The sequence below is a fragment of the Hyla sarda genome, unplaced genomic scaffold (genome assembly GCF_029499605.1).
Source record: "Hyla sarda isolate aHylSar1 unplaced genomic scaffold, aHylSar1.hap1 scaffold_2121, whole genome shotgun sequence".
In the NCBI taxonomy this organism is placed as follows: domain Eukaryota; kingdom Metazoa; phylum Chordata; class Amphibia; order Anura; family Hylidae; genus Hyla; species Hyla sarda.
Window position 1 is genome coordinate 32509 of NW_026608787.1, and position 20880 is coordinate 53388.

Consider the following 20880-nt stretch of genomic DNA (forward strand, 5'->3'; position numbering starts at 1 on the left):
TTGTTTTTTGGCTGCAGCAGCAAGGCCCACAGGGCTGGCTAGCTGGCTAGCCAGCAAGCAGGTAGCAATGAAAGTAGGAATCTTTCTTTTTAACCCTGTAAGGGGGTGGTGCACTGTACCCGAAGATACTGCCATATCGGGTCAATGCATAGGGCGACGGAAGCAAGCTTCGAAATCGGCCCCCGTTCTCAAAAATCCATTTAATATATGGTCCCCAGATAGGGGACGTATCAGATATTAAACTGATAAGAACAGATACTACACTTGATCTTAGCCAAAAGGCCGAGAAGCGATAACCGTGAAAGGGGCGGGCCCAACAAGGTCCCCTTCATGGGCACTATCACTGCTTGCTGTCAGGGAGGCTGCCAGACAATTTTCCATGCACACTCTGGGCTGGGGGGCAGTCAACCACCAGTACACACAGCAGAACCTAAACCCATACCATTATTGCTAAGCAGCAAGACAGGGGCCCATTGCACTCCCACGGGGCCTTTTTAAATGCAATCCATAACCCGGATTTGCCAGGAACCCTTCTTACTCCTCCTACTTGCATGTGACACTGGGCTTAGGATCTGCATAGGAAACACACACACAAGCACACACCTACCTTTGTTGCCTGCAGATGCCTCCTTGGCTGTCCCCAAACGGTATCAAACCAACACCCACGGGAAGCTGTAAGCATAGAGGACATGCCTGCACCCCATTGGACTTACCTGTGTGGGTTAAATCCGGGTTATTTGACAACCTATGGCGGTGATGGTTCTGCTCAGGCAGAGCAGTGCTGATGCTCCTCATAAAGCTGTCGCTGCTGTGAAGGTTCTAGGTGACATCACAAATCCCTATGGTTACATACACAACAAAGCTGGGTTGTTGTTGTTTACACTCTGCAAGGCCTGTGGAAGTGAGTGACATCATAGCACTGTAGTTCTGAGGGTTCTAGATGGATGCAACAATCTCCTGTTGCTTCTATGAAGGCCATAATAGACGACATCACCAAACAGCTCCATAGTCACATACACAGCAAAGGAGAGATGTTGTTTACACCTAGTGATGTCAGTGGTATTGAGTGACATCACAGCACAGTGCTAAGGCTCCTGGGCCTGGACACAGCAGCGGCTGCAATATCTCAACGGAGAATACGTTTATATCTATGTGTGTGTGTGCGCGTATATATATATATATATATATATATATATATATATATATATATATATATTTCTCCGCCGAAATCACTTTTAAACCCATTTCCACCTTTTTTTCCCTTCTCTTCCTCTTACTTTTTTTTCACGTTTTTTTACGTTTTTCTCCTTTTCGCCTCTTTTCTGGGCGTATTATTCTTCTTTTTCTTCTTTTTTTTCGTCTAATGCATACCCCATCAGTGCAGCAATGCTTATTCAATACCGCCAGCAGATGGAGACACTGGGGGATAATTTTCTAAGGATTTATACTGATTTTTCCTGTCTGAATTTGTCGCACAGAAAGTTGCAGGCCAAATATGTGTGACATTTCTGCGACTTTAGCTTCTAGAGCATTTTTACAACATTATACATAGGTGCTGAATACATAAAAAGCGACTGTTCAGCGACAGACAAGTCGCATCGGCTGAAAGTAGGCCAGAATGTCAGTCCATGTTGGAGCAGGTTTAGATACAGTCTAAAGTATAGATCTCAAAGTCTGTGCACAGAATTTAGCAAGGGCCTCGCACCTTCTGATGCATCAGGTAGGTGCACAATAGCATAGCCTAACCCTCTGTACTTTGGTCTATATTGATGCGGGACATAGACAGCCAGCTGATGACCAATCCATTAGTGCAATGGATGGCTGGAAGCATTTGTCTTTGCCTTTGCAATACCACAGAAGCAATGCATGGTCAATGTACAGCAATGACACACCTGTGTGAACAGCCAGGAGACCCCCCCCCCCCCCCCCCCCATGTTATGTTACATAGTTACATAGTTAGTACGGTCGAAAAAAGACATATGTCCATCAAGTTCAACCAGGGAATTAAGGGGTAGGGGTGTGGCGCGATATTGGGGAAGGGATGAGATTTTATATTTCTTCATAAGCATTAATCTTATTTTGTCAATTAGGAACATTCAGCACCCACCCGCTATCAAGGCAGCTGCCTATCATGTCATGCCCTACCTGCACAGGTGTGCTGGCTACTCAAATGATCCAATTAAGGAGGCCATTTAGTCAGCAGCAGCAGAAGTCCTGTGCCTGGACGCTCCAACAGCGGCCAGACACAAGCAGAAGCAGCAGAAGCAGCAGCAGCAGCACCACCTTTTGTTTTTTGGCTGCAGCAGCAAGGCCCACAGGGCTGGCTAGCTGGCTAGCCAGCAAGCAGGTAGCAATGAAAGTAGGAATCTTTCTTTTTAACCCTGTAAGGGGGTGGTGCACTGTACCCGAAGATACTGCCATATCGGGTCAATGCATAGGGCGACGGAAGCAAGCTTCGAAATCGGCCCCCGTTCTCAAAAATCCATTTAATATATGGTCCCCAGATAGGGGACGTATCAGATATTAAACTGATAAGAACAGATACTACACTTGATCTTAGCCAAAAGGCCGAGAAGCGATAACCGTGAAAGGGGCGGGCCCAACAAGGTCCCCTTCATGGGCACTATCACTGCTTGCTGTCAGGGAGGCTGCCAGACAATTTTCCATGCACACTCTGGGCTGGGGGGCAGTCAACCACCAGTACACACAGCAGAACCTAAACCCATACCATTATTGCTAAGCAGCAAGACAGGGGCCCATTGCACTTCCACGGGGCCTTTTTAAATGCAATCCATAACCCGGATTTGCCAGGAACCCTTCTTACTCCTCCTACTTGCATGTGACACTGGGCTTAGGATCTGCATAGGAAACACACACACAAGCACACACCTACCTTTGTTGCCTGCAGATGCCTCCTTGGCTGTCCCCAAACGGTATCAAACCAACACCCACGGGAAGCTGTAAGCATAGAGGACATGCCTGCACCCCATTGGACTTACCTGTGTGGGTTAAATCCGGGTTATTTGACAACCTATGGCGGTGATGGTTCTGCTCAGGCAGAGCAGTGCTGATGCTCCTCATAAAGCTGTCGCTGCTGTGAAGGTTCTAGGTGACATCACAAATCCCTATGGTTACATACACAACAAAGCTGGGTTGTTGTTGTTTACACTCTGCAAGGCCTGTGGAAGTGAGTGACATCATAGCACTGTAGTTCTGAGGGTTCTAGATGGATGCAACAATCTCCTGTTGCTTCTATGAAGGCCATAATAGACGACATCACCAAACAGCTCCATAGTCACATACACAGCAAAGGAGAGATGTTGTTTACACCTAGTGATGTCAGTGGTATTGAGTGACATCACAGCACAGTGCTAAGGCTCCTGGGCCTGGACACAGCAGCGGCTGCAATATCTCAACGGAGAATACGTTTATATATATGTGTGTGTGTGCGCGTATATATATATATATATATATATATATATATATATATATATATATATTTCTCCGCCGAAATCACTTTTAAACCCATTTCCACCTTTTTTTCCCTTCTCTTCCTCTTACTTTTTTTTCACGTTTTTTTACGTTTTTCTCCTTTTCGCCTCTTTTCTGGGCGTATTATTATTCTTTTTCTTCTTTTTTTTCGTCTAATGCATACCCCATCAGTGCAGCAATGCTTATTCAATACCGCCAGCAGATGGAGACACTGGGGGATAATTTTCTAAGGATTTATACTGATTTTTCCTGTCTGAATTTGTCGCACAGAAAGTTGCAGGCCAAATATGTGTGACATTTCTGCGACTTTAGCTTCTAGAGCATTTTTACAACATTATACATAGGTGCTGAATACATAAAAAGCGACTGTTCAGCGACAGACAAGTCGCATCGGCTGAAAGTAGGCCAGAATGTCAGTCCATGTTGGAGCAGGTTTAGATACAGTCTAAAGCATAGATCTCAAAGTCTGTGCACAGAATTTAGCAAGGGCCTCGCACCTTCTGATGCATCAGGTAGGTGCACAATAGCATAGCCTAACCCTCTGTACTTTGGTCTATATTGATGCGGGACATAGACAGCCAGCTGATGACCAATCCACTAGTGCAATGGATGGCTGGAAGCATTTGTCTTTGCCTTTGCAATACCACAGAAGCAATGCATGGTCAATGTACAGCAATGACACACCTGTGTGAACAGCCAGGAGACCCCCCCCCCCCCATGTTATGTTACATAGTTACATAGTTAGTACGGTCGAAAAAAGACATATGTCCATCAAGTTCAACCAGGGAATTAAGGGGTAGGGGTGTGGCGCGATATTGGGGAAGGGATGAGATTTTATATTTCTTCATAAGCATTAATCTTATTTTGTCAATTAGGAACATTCAGCACCCACCCGCTATCAAGGCAGCTGCCTATCATGTCATGCCCTACCTGCACAGGTGTGCTGGCTACTCAAATGATCCAATTAAGGAGGCCATTTAGTCAGCAGCAGCAGAAGTCCTGTGCCTGGACGCTCCAACAGCGGCCAGACACAAGCAGAAGCAGCAGAAGCAGCAGCAGCAGCACCACCTTTTGTTTTTTGGCTGCAGCAGCAAGGCCCACAGGGCTGGCTAGCTGGCTAGCCAGCAAGCAGGTAGCAATGAAAGTAGGAATCTTTCTTTTTAACCCTGTAAGGGGGTGGTGCACTGTACCCGAAGATACTGCCATATCGGGTCAATGCATAGGGCGACGGAAGCAAGCTTCGAAATCGGCCCCCGTTCTCAAAAATCCATTTAATATATGGTCCCCAGATAGGGGACGTATCAGATATTAAACTGATAAGAACAGATACTACACTTGATCTTAGCCAAAAGGCCGAGAAGCGATAACCGTGAAAGGGGCGGGCCCAACAAGGTCCCCTTCATGGGCACTATCACTGCTTGCTGTCAGGGAGGCTGCCAGACAATTTTCCATGCACACTCTGGGCTGGGGGGCAGTCAACCACCAGTACACACAGCAGAACCTAAACCCATACCATTATTGCTAAGCAGCAAGACAGGGGCCCATTGCACTCCCACGGGGCCTTTTTAAATGCAATCCATAACCCGGATTTGCCAGGAACCCTTCTTACTCCTCCTACTTGCATGTGACACTGGGCTTAGGATCTGCATAGGAAACACACACACAAGCACACACCTACCTTTGTTGCCTGCAGATGCCTCCTTGGCTGTCCCCAAACGGTATCAAACCAACACCCACGGGAAGCTGTAAGCATAGAGGACATGCCTGCACCCCATTGGACTTACCTGTGTGGGTTAAATCCGGGTTATTTGACAACCTATGGCGGTGATGGTTCTGCTCAGGCAGAGCAGTGCTGATGCTCCTCATAAAGCTGTCGCTGCTGTGAAGGTTCTAGGTGACATCACAAATCCCTATGGTTACATACACAACAAAGCTGGGTTGTTGTTGTTTACACTCTGCAAGGCCTGTGGAAGTGAGTGACATCATAGCACTGTAGTTCTGAGGGTTCTAGATGGATGCAACAATCTCCTGTTGCTTCTATGAAGGCCATAATAGACGACATCACCAAACAGCTCCATAGTCACATACACAGCAAAGGAGAGATGTTGTTTACACCTAGTGATGTCAGTGGTATTGAGTGACATCACAGCACAGTGCTAAGGCTCCTGGGCCTGGACACAGCAGCGGCTGCAATATCTCAACGGAGAATACGTTTATATATATGTGTGTGTGTGCGCGTATATATATATATATATATATATATATATATATATATATATATATATATATATATTTCTCCGCCGAAATCACTTTTAAACCCATTTCCACCTTTTTTTCCCTTCTCTTCCACTTACTTTTTTTTCACGTTTTTTTACGTTTTTCTCCTTTTCGCCTCTTTTCTGGGCGTATTATTATTCTTTTTCTTCTTTTTTTTCGTCTAATGCATACCCCATCAGTGCAGCAATGCTTATTCAATACCGCCAGCAGATGGAGACACTGGGGGATAATTTTCTAAGGATTTATACTGATTTTTCCTGTCTGAATTTGTCGCACAGAAAGTTGCAGGCCAAATATGTGTGACATTTCTGCGACTTTAGCTTCTAGAGCATTTTTACAACATTATACATAGGTGCTGAATACATAAAAAGCGACTGTTCAGCGACAGACAAGTCGCATCGGCTGAAAGTAGGCCAGAATGTCAGTCCATGTTGGAGCAGGTTTAGATACAGTCTAAAGTATAGATCTCAAAGTCTGTGCACAGAATTTAGCAAGGGCCTCGCACCTTCTGATGCATCAGGTAGGTGCACAATAGCATAGCCTAACCCTCTGTACTTTGGTCTATATTGATGCGGGACATAGACAGCCAGCTGATGACCAATCCATTAGTGCAATGGATGGCTGGAAGCATTTGTCTTTGCCTTTGCAATACCACAGAAGCAATGCATGGTCAATGTACAGCAATGACACACCTGTGTGAACAGCCAGGAGACCCCCCCCCCCCCCCCCCCCATGTTATGTTACATAGTTACATAGTTAGTACGGTCGAAAAAAGACATATGTCCATCAAGTTCAACCAGGGAATTAAGGGGTAGGGGTGTGGCGCGATATTGGGGAAGGGATGAGATTTTATATTTCTTCATAAGCATTAATCTTATTTTGTCAATTAGGAACATTCAGCACCCACCCGCTATCAAGGCAGCTGCCTATCATGTCATGCCCTACCTGCACAGGTGTGCTGGCTACTCAAATGATCCAATTAAGGAGGCCATTTAGTCAGCAGCAGCAGAAGTCCTGTGCCTGGACGCTCCAACAGCGGCCAGACACAAGCAGAAGCAGCAGAAGCAGCAGCAGCAGCACCACCTTTTGTTTTTTGGCTGCAGCAGCAAGGCCCACAGGGCTGGCTAGCTGGCTAGCCAGCAAGCAGGTAGCAATGAAAGTAGGAATCTTTCTTTTTAACCCTGTAAGGGGGTGGTGCACTGTACCCGAAGATACTGCCATATCGGGTCAATGCATAGGGCGACGGAAGCAAGCTTCGAAATCGGCCCCCGTTCTCAAAAATCCATTTAATATATGGTCCCCAGATAGGGGACGTATCAGATATTAAACTGATAAGAACAGATACTACACTTGATCTTAGCCAAAAGGCCGAGAAGCGATAACCGTGAAAGGGGCGGGCCCAACAAGGTCCCCTTCATGGGCACTATCACTGCTTGCTGTCAGGGAGGCTGCCAGACAATTTTCCATGCACACTCTGGGCTGGGGGGCAGTCAACCACCAGTACACACAGCAGAACCTAAACCCATACCATTATTGCTAAGCAGCAAGACAGGGGCCCATTGCACTCCCACGGGGCCTTTTTAAATGCAATCCATAACCCGGATTTGCCAGGAACCCTTCTTACTCCTCCTACTTGCATGTGACACTGGGCTTAGGATCTGCATAGGAAACACACACACAAGCACACACCTACCTTTGTTGCCTGCAGATGCCTCCTTGGCTGTCCCCAAACGGTATCAAACCAACACCCACGGGAAGCTGTAAGCATAGAGGACATGCCTGCACCCCATTGGACTTACCTGTGTGGGTTAAATCCGGGTTATTTGACAACCTATGGCGGTGATGGTTCTGCTCAGGCAGAGCAGTGCTGATGCTCCTCATAAAGCTGTCGCTGCTGTGAAGGTTCTAGGTGACATCACAAATCCCTATGGTTACATACACAACAAAGCTGGGTTGTTGTTGTTTACACTCTGCAAGGCCTGTGGAAGTGAGTGACATCATAGCACTGTAGTTCTGAGGGTTCTAGATGGATGCAACAATCTCCTGTTGCTTCTATGAAGGCCATAATAGACGACATCACCAAACAGCTCCATAGTCACATACACAGCAAAGGAGAGATGTTGTTTACACCTAGTGATGTCAGTGGTATTGAGTGACATCACAGCACAGTGCTAAGGCTCCTGGGCCTGGACACAGCAGCGGCTGCAATATCTCAACGGAGAATACGTTTATATATATGTGTGTGTGTGCGCGTATATATATATATATATATATATATATATATATATATATATATTTCTCCGCCGAAATCACTTTTAAACCCATTTCCACCTTTTTTTCCCTTCTCTTCCTCTTACTTTTTTTTCACGTTTTTTTACGTTTTTCTCCTTTTCGCCTCTTTTCTGGGCGTATTATTCTTCTTTTTCTTCTTTTTTTTCGTCTAATGCATACCCCATCAGTGCAGCAATGCTTATTCAATACCGCCAGCAGATGGAGACACTGGGGGATAATTTTCTAAGGATTTATACTGATTTTTCCTGTCTGAATTTGTCGCACAGAAAGTTGCAGGCCAAATATGTGTGACATTTCTGCGACTTTAGCTTCTAGAGCATTTTTACAACATTATACATAGGTGCTGAATACATAAAAAGCGACTGTTCAGCGACAGACAAGTCGCATCGGCTGAAAGTAGGCCAGAATGTCAGTCCATGTTGGAGCAGGTTTAGATACAGTCTAAAGTATAGATCTCAAAGTCTGTGCACAGAATTTAGCAAGGGCCTCGCACCTTCTGATGCATCAGGTAGGTGCACAATAGCATAGCCTAACCCTCTGTACTTTGGTCTATATTGATGCGGGACATAGACAGCCAGCTGATGACCAATCCATTAGTGCAATGGATGGCTGGAAGCATTTGTCTTTGCCTTTGCAATACCACAGAAGCAATGCATGGTCAATGTACAGCAATGACACACCTGTGTGAACAGCCAGGAGACCCCCCCCATGTTATGTTACATAGTTACATAGTTAGTACGGTCGAAAAAAGACATATGTCCATCAAGTTCAACCAGGGAATTAAGGGGTAGGGGTGTGGCGCGATATTGGGGAAGGGATGAGATTTTATATTTCTTCATAAGCATTAATCTTATTTTGTCAATTAGGAACATTCAGCACCCACCCGCTATCAAGGCAGCTGCCTATCATGTCATGCCCTACCTGCACAGGTGTGCTGGCTACTCAAATGATCCAATTAAGGAGGCCATTTAGTCAGCAGCAGCAGAAGTCCTGTGCCTGGACGCTCCAACAGCGGCCAGACACAAGCAGAAGCAGCAGAAGCAGCAGCAGCAGCACCACCTTTTGTTTTTTGGCTGCAGCAGCAAGGCCCACAGGGCTGGCTAGCTGGCTAGCCAGCAAGCAGGTAGCAATGAAAGTAGGAATCTTTCTTTTTAACCCTGTAAGGGGGTGGTGCACTGTACCCGAAGATACTGCCATATCGGGTCAATGCATAGGGCGACGGAAGCAAGCTTCGAAATCGGCCCCCGTTCTCAAAAATCCATTTAATATATGGTCCCCAGATAGGGGACGTATCAGATATTAAACTGATAAGAACAGATTTTTTTTTTTTTTTTTTTTTTTTTTTTTTTCCCTCAGTTACAGACTATTGTTTGGACGATCATCAGGTCACCTACCAAGACTCGTCACTTAAAACAATATCTGAAAAAACATCATACGGAAAAACCAACTAAGGGAACCGAGTGCCAAGAAAAAGTGACTAAACAACAAAACAAAAAAACATGTCAAAAACAATCACAGAAATTGGTCAAAAACTTACAGCTTTCTCCTTTACGTACTTCTTATAAATTCTTCCATCGTGTATGCATCCAGATTTTCTCCGCTTCTTCTTCACCAATTCTCTTTTTGTCCAGTAGAAAGATAGTAAAAATCCTTCCTAAAAACAATCTTTTCAATTCCCTCGGAGAAATAACAACATTTTTAAAAACAAGCAAATTGCGTGAGTCCCATAAAACCTCTTTAAAAACAGAAAAAAGAATCCAATTAGTACGTGTATCTTCCTTTTTACTAAGATCTTGACCAATAAAAACTTTCTCAAAAGAAAAACTATTATATCCAGTGAGTTGGATTAAAAACCTCTTTAAAAACATAAAAAATTCTTTTGCATAAAAACAGTCCCAATAAAGGTGCACTAAGTCTTCTCTACCTCCACAACCCTCTCTTGGGCATCTGTCACTTATTCTCAAACCTCTTCCATTTAAAAAAGATCGGGTTGGGAGGCAGCCATGAAAGGACATCCAACTAACGTCTTTTTGTCTGTTTGATAGTCCAATAACTTTAAAAAACTTCCAAATCTTCACAGACTGAGCATTAGTGCAGAATGGTACTTCATATAATCTCTCATTTTTCCTTATTTCTTGTTCTATTTTCTTTTTATCAGGTTCACCTAAAGAGCTCAAACCAAATTGATCATTGAAAGACCTGAGGAGCACATAGAAGGTAGGTATCACATGTGCTATGGGTCTCCTCAAATCCCTCTCACACCAGCCCCACTTGGAAAACAACCATCCTGCAAGGTATTTACTCATGTCTGCCGCCCTATTATTGCACTGTATCAATTTAAAAATTAAAAGAAAATAGTGCACCTTTAAAAACAGATCAATGTTTGGAAAGTTATATCCGCCCAAATTCATACTCTTCATCACTTCTTCTCTTCTCATTTTCTCCATCTTAGACCCCCAGAAGAACACAAAAAGCTTCCTTGTAACTCTCCTAGTCCATAACTTTCCTGGAGGAAGCACCATAGCCGTATACAAGAGAAGCGGTAGGATTACAGACTTAATGATAAGAACTTTCCCTTTAAGTGACAAGTTCCTTAACCTCCAGAAGGATAGCTTCTTCTCAATTTTACTGTCCAAAGTCTCATAACTTTTCTTTCCTTTGAGGTCTTTGTCAAATATCACTCCTAGCACTTCAATGTCTTCTTTTTCCTTAACACCATCCACTACTATATTCTCTTGGTTCCCAAAACTGCATAATTGGCACTTCCCCCAGTTCACATTCATCCCAGCCACACAACAAAAAATCCTCACATGCAAATTTACTCTGTTGAGATCTGCTTGGGATGTACAAGTAAAAACCACATCATCCATATAACTTAAAACCTTTAACTTACTACCATCACTACCTGGAATAAAAACACCACTCACACATTTATCTTTCTGCACATTCTTCAACAGGCCCTCTATAACGCATATAAACAGAATTGGGGAGAGTGGGCATCCCTGTCTGACTCCAGACAAGACATTAAAAGCAGGCCCCACATGCCCATTTACTAAAATCTGACTTGTCACCCCATGATAAAAACTCATAATAACAGATAATAACTTTTCTGGAATACCTAAGTGTTTTAAAGCAATGAACATAAAATCATGTGCAACCTTATCATAAGCCTTTTCGAAATCAATGGACTCAACAAACAGTGCATTCTTGTTAAAGTTACTGTAATAAATAGAGTCTCTTAAAAGCAATAAATTATCTGTTATTTTTCTTTTCGGTACTGCACAAACTTGGTATTCTCCCACAAGGTGGTCCACTACATCACTCAGTCTATTAGCCACAATCTTAGCAATTATCTTGTAGTCACAATTTAATAAAGTTATAGGTCTCCAATTTTTAAGATCTCTGCCATCACCTTTTTTATGAATTAATGTTATGACCCCTTTCTTCATAGATTCAGCTAAAACACCTGAGTTAAAAACATATTGCACCACCCGTGTAAACTCTTTACTTAAAATATTCCAGAACGCGGAATAAAACTCAGCGGGGAGACCATCACAGCCTGGTGTCTTCCCTTTGGCCATCTTATCCAGGGCCTGCTTGATCTCCCCTTCACTAACATCATCAATCAAAAAATCAACTTTTTCAACAGGAACATTATTCTCCAAAATATTACAATAATCATTCATCTCCGTCTCACTGGCTCTGCTCTTATTACTAAAGAGTGTCTCATAAAATCTGCCAATCTCCTTCACCATCTCCTCTCCAAAAACTTCCCCCGTAGGGGTAAAAACAGATTTAAAAACACCTTTAGCATTAAAACATTTTTTAAAGAAATACCGTGTACACTGCTCATTTTCTTCTAGGTGCTGCACTTTAGACTTATATACAATATTTCTTCCCTTTTCCAACAACCTTTTTTTCATCTCCCCCTTCACCTTAACAATCTCATTCTCCACCTCCACACCAACACGTTTAAACTTATAGAGAGTCTCTAACCGGGATACAAGCCTTTCATCACTCCTCCTCTTCTCTTGTGCTCTCTTTATGCAAAACATCTTAAAGAAATTAGAAAACTCTCCTTTAGCCCATTCCCACCACACTAAGACATTACTAAAATCAGGTTGTTTAGAAACACAGGATAAAAACACATGATTAAAACCAGCCATTACTTCCTCATCTTCCAATAGACTTACATTTAATTTCCAGAGCCCCCTCCCAAAATGAAGGGACTCTGTGACACTTATCTCAGCCGACACCATCTTGTGGTCTGAGAAAGTTGACATCATTTGATTGCACCGGACCACCTTAATCCCATCAGAGACCAGGATGTAATCGATCCGGGATTTACAGCGGCCACTATCTGATATGTACGTATATCTTTCATCAGTGCTAACCATCAGTCCAACATCAGTAAAATGCAAGTCTTGAATAATTTGATTTAAAACATTGGAAGTAATATCAGTTCTAACCTCAGCAGAGCTCTCACGATCATTGACGGATCTAATGCAGTTAAAATCGCCAACAATAATAGTATCTTCACGACCAGGGATAAAAAACTTAAGGGACTCTAAAAAAGACAAACGTGCTTGTTTTTCTGCTGGAGCATACACATTAAAAATTCTCATCCTCTGGCCCAAAACCTCAAAATTTAAAACCATACAACGACCAGGTACTAAAATTTGGCAATTTAAAACTTTAATGTCCCTGTTTTGCAATAAAATCCCCACACCTTCATTTTTGTTTTCTGCACATGTGGACCAGAAGGACTGCCCACACTTCCACTCATTTGCATAAGGTGCTGACTTTATTGCACACTCCTGTAAACATATCACATCACTTCTAACATTCTCAAGAATATCAAAAATTGCAGCTCTCCTAATTTCAGACTCAATACTTCTTACATTAATAGTTGTTACAACCAAAGTCATAATAACTAGGAAAAGAAAACCAAATGCTTTAAAATCCATCTTAACTTAGAAATTAACATTTTGGCCTTCAACTTTCCTATGTAAACTTGCAAAACAATCAGGCGACCCTATGTTAGAGTCCCTGTCTATTTCATTATCACTACCAAGAACAAGGGCTTCCTGATCCTCAGACCAGCTCCCTGTCTTACACCTTTTATTCACAACCTGCACATCCTCATCTTCCTCCTCCTCTTCTTCCTTACTGCGAGAAACTCTCTGACCAGGTGTTAGAGATCTCTGAGATGACCCAACAACTTCCATTCCCTCCTCCTCCCCCACAATTGGGTTTGGACATTCAATATCATCCATAGCCTCTTCACTAGAAAGAACATCACCATACACTGTCTCAATTTTCTCCACCACTTTCACTTTTTTTGCTTTTTTCTTTTTCACCAAGGTAAATTCACCTCCCACACCTGTCTCCTCACCAGTCACAGCAGTAGAAACACCCTCCTCCCCTGACCTCTCCTGAGTGCTAATGTGCTCCACTATCACAGAACTTTCCTCAGCCACCTGTGCCACATTAACACTCACACTCTCACCAACTCCAGGAACAAACCTCCCTCCCCCTTTTTCTCTTTGTTCTCCTCTATTCCCAGCTGCATCAGCATAACTTCTCTTCTTTTTATACCACATATCACAGCCTCTTGCCAAATGTTCCTCACTTCCACAGATATCACATGTCTTCTTCTCTGTACAGATACTTGCTTCATGACCAGTTTTCCCACAATTTCTGCAACATTCTCCTTTCTCAGGGCAATAATCCTGCACATGGCCATAGGCATGGCACTTTCTACAATATTGCAACTGGCCTTCATAAAAGCAGAAACCTCTCTCTCCTCCGATAGAAAACACCTGTGGTATGCTCTTCCTTCCATCTTGCATTCCTTCATCTTTTTTAAATTTTACAATAAACTTTCTCTTACAATTAAAGTACCCAAACTTGTTCTTAAGTCTTCCTATAAATTTCACTTCCTCGCAATACCGGAACAAAAAGTTTGTAACCATTTCATCAGAAACCTTAGGATTATACATGTGGACAATTACTACCTTTGTTGTATTCATAAATAACGGTTCCACTTTAATCTTCTTCATTATAGCAGGCTCACTTTTCCTCTTCATTTCTTCAAGATCCATATAGACTCTCTGGCAAATCTCAGAACCACAAAAAGTAATATCATAAATTCCTTGCCTAGGAAAATCCTGTATAGCCAATACATTCCATACCTGTAGGTAATCAAGCTTGCGAAGAATCTCCAAAACGATTTGGTCAAGTCCGATCGTCCCCCGGTGCTCGCCAGGAACGTAGATCCGCACCGTGTCCTCAAGTCCACGCGCCTTCTCGCTCATTTTTGCAGGTAAAACCCACGATCGCAGCTCAGCAACAATCCAGGGCCCCCCGTAAAGAGGGCCCCGATCACCACTCCTTTCAACCCAAACCACGCACAGAAATCCACACGTGATCTTTGCCAAAAGGCCGAGAAGCGATAACCGTGAAAGGGGCGGGCCCAACAAGGTCCCCTTCATGGGCACTATCACTGCTTGCTGTCAGGGAGGCTGCCAGACAATTTTCCATGCACACTCTGGGCTGGGGGGCAGTCAACCACCAGTACACACAGCAGAACCTAAACCCATACCATTATTGCTAAGCAGCAAGACAGGGGCCCATTGCACTCCCACGGGGCCTTTTTAAATGCAATCCATAACCCGGATTTGCCAGGAACCCTTCTTACTCCTCCTACTTGCATGTGACACTGGGCTTAGGATCTGCATAGGAAACACACACACAAGCACACACCTACCTTTGTTGCCTGCAGATGCCTCCTTGGCTGTCCCCAAACGGTATCAAACCAACACCCACGGGAAGCTGTAAGCATAGAGGACATGCCTGCACCCCATTGGACTTACCTGTGTGGGTTAAATCCGGGTTATTTGACAACCTATGGCGGTGATGGTTCTGCTCAGGCAGAGCAGTGCTGATGCTCCTCATAAAGCTGTCGCTGCTGTGAAGGTTCTAGGTGACATCACAAATCCCTATGGTTACATACACAACAAAGCTGGGTTGTTGTTGTTTACACTCTGCAAGGCCTGTGGAAGTGAGTGACATCATAGCACTGTAGTTCTGAGGGTTCTAGATGGATGCAACAATCTCCTGTTGCTTCTATGAAGGCCATAATAGACGACATCACCAAACAGCTCCATAGTCACATACACAGCAAAGGAGAGATGTTGTTTACACCTAGTGATGTCAGTGGTATTGAGTGACATCACAGCACAGTGCTAAGGCTCCTGGGCCTGGACACAGCAGCGGCTGCAATATCTCAACGGAGAATACGTTTATATATATGTGTGTGTGTGCGCGTATATATATATATATATATATATATATATATATATATATATATATATATATATATTTCTCCGCCGAAATCACTTTTAAACCCATTTCCACCTTTTTTTCCCTTCTCTTCCTCTTACTTTTTTTTCACGTTTTTTTACGTTTTTCTCCTTTTCGCCTCTTTTCTGGGCGTATTATTCTTCTTTTTCTTCTTTTTTTTCGTCTAATGCATACCCCATCAGTGCAGCAATGCTTATTCAATACCGCCAGCAGATGGAGACACTGGGGGATAATTTTCTAAGGATTTATACTGATTTTTCCTGTCTGAATTTGTCGCACAGAAAGTTGCAGGCCAAATATGTGTGACATTTCTGCGACTTTAGCTTCTAGAGCATTTTTACAACATTATACATAGGTGCTGAATACATAAAAAGCGACTGTTCAGCGACAGACAAGTCGCATCGGCTGAAAGTAGGCCAGAATGTCAGTCCATGTTGGAGCAGGTTTAGATACAGTCTAAAGTATAGATCTCAAAGTCTGTGCACAGAATTTAGCAAGGGCCTCGCACCTTCTGATGCATCAGGTAGGTGCACAATAGCATAGCCTAACCCTCTGTACTTTGGTCTATATTGATGCGGGACATAGACAGCCAGCTGATGACCAATCCATTAGTGCAATGGATGGCTGGAAGCATTTGTCTTTGCCTTTGCAATACCACAGAAGCAATGCATGGTCAATGTACAGCAATGACACACCTGTGTGAACAGCCAGGAGACCCCCCCCCCCCCCATGTTATGTTACATAGTTACATAGTTAGTACGGTCGAAAAAAGACATATGTCCATCAAGTTCAACCAGGGAATTAAGGGGTAGGGGTGTGGCGCGATATTGGGGAAGGGATGAGATTTTATATTTCTTCATAAGCATTAATCTTATTTTGTCAATTAGGAACATTCAGCACCCACCCGCTATCAAGGCAGCTGCCTATCATGTCATGCCCTACCTGCACAGGTGTGCTGGCTACTCAAATGATCCAATTAAGGAGGCCATTTAGTCAGCAGCAGCAGAAGTCCTGTGCCTGGACGCTCCAACAGCGGCCAGACACAAGCAGAAGCAGCAGAAGCAGCAGCAGCAGCACCACCTTTTGTTTTTTGGCTGCAGCAGCAAGGCCCACAGGGCTGGCTAGCTGGCTAGCCAGCAAGCAGGTAGCAATGAAAGTAGGAATCTTTCTTTTTAACCCTGTAAGGGGGTGGTGCACTGTACCCGAAGATACTGCCATATCGGGTCAATGCATAGGGCGACGGAAGCAAGCTTCGAAATCGGCCCCCGTTCTCAAAAATCCATTTAATATATGGTCCCCAGATAGGGGACGTATCAGATATTAAACTGATAAGAACAGATTTTTTTTTTTTTTTTTTTTTTTTTTTTTTTTTTTTTTTTTTTCCTCAGTTACAGACTATTGTTTGGACGATCATCAGGTCACCTACCAAGACTCGTCACTTAAAACAATATCTGAAAAAACATCATACGGAAAAAACTAACTAAGGGAACCGAGTGCCAAGAAAAAGTGACCAAACAACAAAACAAAAAAACATGTCAAAAACAATCACAGAAATTGGTCAAAAACTTACAGCTTTCTCCTTTACGTACTTCTTATAAATTTTTCCATCGTGTATGCATCCAGATTTTCTCCGCTTCTTCTTCACCAATTCTCTTTTTGTCCAGTAGAAAGATAGTAAAAATCCTTCCTAAAAACAATCTTTTCAATTCCCTCGGAGAAATAACAACATTTTTAAAAACAAGCAAATTGCGTGAGTCCCATAAAACCTCTTTAAAAACAGAAAAAAGAATCCAATTAGTACGTGTATCTTCCTTTTTACTAAGATCTTGACCAATAAAAACTTTCTCAAAAGAAAAACTGTTATATCCAGTGAGTTGGATTAAAAACTTCTTTAAAAACATAAAAAATTCTTTTGCATAAAAACAGTCCCAATAAAGATGCACTAAGTCTTCTCTACCTCCACAACCCTCTCTTGGGCATCTGTCACTTATTCTCAAACCTCTTCCATTTAAAAAAGATCGGGTTGGGAGGCAGCCATGAAAGGACATCCAACTAACGTCTTTTTGTCTGTTTGATAGTCCAATAACTTTAAAAAACTTCCAAATCTTCACAGACTGAGCATTAGTGCAGAATGGTACTTCATATAATCTCTCATTTTTCCTTATTTCTTGTTCTATTTTCTTTTTATCAGGTTCACCTAAAGAGCTCAAACCAAATTGATCATTGAAAGACCTGAGGAGCACATAGAAGGTAGGTATCACATGTGCTATGGGTCTCCTCAAATCCCTCTCACACCAGCCCCATTTGGAAAACAACCATCCTGCAAGGTATTTACTCATGTCTGCCGCCCTATTATTGCACTGTATCAATTTAAAAATTAAAAGAAAATAGTGCACCTTTAAAAACAGATCAATGTTTGGAAAGTTATATCCGCCCAAATTCATACTCTTCATCACTTCTTCTCTTCTCATTTTCTCCATCTTAGACCCCCAGAAGAACACAAAAAGCTTCCTTGTTACTCTCCTAGTCCATAACTTCCCTGGAGGAAGCACCATAGCCGTATACAAGAGAAGCGGTAGGATTACAGACTTAATGATAAGAACTTTCCCTTTAAGTGACAAGTTCCTTAACCTCCAGAAGGATAGCTTCTTCTCAATTTTACTGTCCAAAGTCTCATAACTTTTCTTTCCTTTGAGGTCTTTATCAAATATCACTCCTAGCACTTCAATGTCTTCTTTTTCCTTAACACCATCCACTACTATATTCTCTTGGTTCCCAAAACTGCATAATTGGCACTTCCCCCAGTTCACATTCATCCCAGCCACACAACAAAAAATCCTCACATGCAAATTTACTCTGTTGAGATCTGCTTGGGATGTACAAGTAAAAACCACATCGTCCATATAACTTAAAACCTTTAACTTACTACCATCACTACCTGGAATAAAAACACCACTCACACATTTATCTTTCTGCACATTCTTCAACAGGCCCTCTATAACGCATATAAACAGAATTGGGGAGAGTGGGCATCCCTGTCTGACTCCAGACAAGACATTAAAAGCAGGCCCCACATGCCCATTTACTAAAATCTGACTTGTCACCCCATGATAAAAACTCATAATAACAGATAATAACTTTTCTGGAATACCTAAGTGTTTTAAAGCAATGAACATAAAATCATGTGCAACCTTATCATAAGCCTTTTCGAAATCTATGGACTCAACAAACAGTGCATTCTTGTTAAAGTTACTGTAATAAATAGAGTCTCTTAAAAGCAATAAATTATCTGTTATTTTTCTTTTCGGTACTGCACAAACTTGGTATTCTCCCACAAGGTGGTCCACTACATCACTCAGTCTATTAGCCACAATCTTAGCAATTATCTTGTAGTCACAATTTAATAAAGTTATAGGTCTCCAATTTTTAAGATCTCTGCCATCACCTTTTTTATGAATTAATGTTATGACCCCTTTCTTCATAGATTCAGCTAAAACACCTGAGTTAAAAACATATTGCACCACCCGTGTAAACTCTTTACTTAAAATATTCCAGAACGCGGAATAAAACTCAGCGGGGAGACCATCACAGCCTGGTGTCTTCCCTTTGGCCATCTTATCCAGGGCCTGCTTGATCTCCCCTTCACTAACATCATCAATCAAAAAATCTACTTTTTCAACAGGAACATTATTCTCCAAAATATTACAATAATCATTCATCTCCGTCTCACTGGCTCTGCTCTTATTACTAAAGAGTGTCTCATAAAATCTGCCAATCTCCTTCACCATCTCCTCTCCAAAAACTTCCCCCGTAGGGGTAAAAACAGATTTAAAAACACCTTTAGCATTAAAACATTTTTTAAAGAAATACCGTGTACACTGCTCATTTTCTTCTAGGTGCTGCACTTTAGACTTATATACAATATTCCTTCCCTTTTCCAACAACCTTTTTTTCATCTCCCCCTTCACCTTAACAATCTCATCCTCCACCTCCACACCAACACGTTTAAACTTATAGAGAGTCTCTAACCGGGATACAAGCCTTTCATCACTCCTCCTCTTCTCTTGTGCTCTCTTTATGCAAAACATCTTAAAGAAATTAGAAAACTCTCCTTTAGCCCATTCCCACCACACTAAGACATTACTAAAATCAGGTTGTTTAGAAACACAGGATAAAAACACATGATTAAAACCAGCCATTACTTCCTCATCTTCCAATAGACTTACATTTAATTTCCAGAGCCCCCTCCCAAAATGAAGGGACTCTGTGACACTTATCTCAGCCGACACCATCTTGTGGTCTGAGAAAGTTGACATCATTTGATTGCACCGGACCACCTTAATCCCATCAGAGACCAGGATGTAATCGATCCGGGATTTACAGCGGCCACTATCTGATATGTACGTATATCTTTCATCAGTGCTAACCATCAGTCCAACATCAGTAAAATGCAAGTCTTGAATAATTTGATTTAAAACATTGGAAGTAATATCAGTTCTAACCTCAGCAGAGCTCTCACGATCATTGACGGATCTAATGCAGTTAAAATCGCCAACAATAATAGTATCTTCACGACCAGGGATAAAAAACTTAAGGGACTCTAAAAAAGACAAACGTGCTTGTTTTTCTGCTGGAGCATACACATTAAAAATTCTCATCCTCTGGCCCAAAACCTCAAAAATTAAAACCATACAACGACCAGGTACTAAAGTTTGGCAATTTAAAACTTTAATGTCCCTGTTTCGCAATAAAATCCCAACACCTTCATTTTTGTTTTCTGCACATGTGGACCAGAAGGACTGCCCACACTTCCACTCATTTGCATAAGGTGCTGACTTTATTGCACACTCCTGTAAACATATCACATCACTTCTAACATTCTCAAGAATATCAAAAATTGCAGCTCTCCTAATTTCAGACTCAATACTTCTTACATTAATAGTTGTTACAACCAAAGTCATAACAACTAGGAAAAGAAAACCAAATGCTTTAAAATCCATCTTAACTTAGAAATTAACATTTTGGCCTTCAACTTTCCTATGTAAACTTGCAAAACAATCAGGCGACCCTATGTTAGAGTCCCTGTCTATTTCATTATCACTACCAAGAACAAGGGCTTCCTGATCCTCAGACCAGCTCCCTGTCTTACACCTTTTATTCACAACCTGCACATCCTCATCTTCCTCCTCCTCTTCTTCCTTACTGCGAGAAACTCTCTGACCAGGTGTTAGAGATCTCTGAGATGACCCAACAACTTCCATTCCCTCCTCCTCCCCCACAATTGGGTTTGGACATTCAATATCATCCATAGCCTCTTCACTAGAAAGAACATCACCATACACTGTCTCAATTTTCTCCACCACTTTCACTTTTTTTGCTTTTTTCTTTTTCACCAAGGTAAATTCACCTCCCACACCTGTCTCCTCACCAGTCACAGCAGTGGAAACACCCTCC

The 20880-nt window shown here is 42.5% G+C and overlaps 4 non-coding genes and 2 pseudogenes across 4 annotated transcripts; all 6 read right to left on the reverse strand.

The window, feature by feature from the left end:
• Positions 1–103: 103 nt before the first annotated feature.
• LOC130319389 (U2 spliceosomal RNA) lies at positions 104–294 on the reverse strand. The gene has a single exon (XR_008865589.1). It is a non-coding gene; the product is annotated as a U2 spliceosomal RNA (small nuclear RNA).
• A 2095-nt stretch (positions 295–2389) lies between these two features.
• LOC130319390 (U2 spliceosomal RNA) lies at positions 2390–2580 on the reverse strand. The gene has a single exon (XR_008865590.1). It is a non-coding gene; the product is annotated as a U2 spliceosomal RNA (small nuclear RNA).
• Positions 2581–4666: 2086 nt separating this feature from the next.
• On the reverse strand, positions 4667–4857 carry LOC130319391 (U2 spliceosomal RNA). The gene has a single exon (XR_008865591.1). It is a non-coding gene; the product is annotated as a U2 spliceosomal RNA (small nuclear RNA).
• A 2101-nt stretch (positions 4858–6958) lies between these two features.
• On the reverse strand, positions 6959–7149 carry LOC130319392 (U2 spliceosomal RNA). The gene has a single exon (XR_008865592.1). It is a non-coding gene; the product is annotated as a U2 spliceosomal RNA (small nuclear RNA).
• A 2077-nt stretch (positions 7150–9226) lies between these two features.
• Positions 9227–9428, reverse strand: LOC130319397 (U2 spliceosomal RNA; annotated as a pseudogene).
• Positions 9429–16612: 7184 nt separating this feature from the next.
• Positions 16613–16783, reverse strand: LOC130319398 (U2 spliceosomal RNA; annotated as a pseudogene).
• Between the last annotated feature and the right edge of the window lie 4097 nt (positions 16784–20880).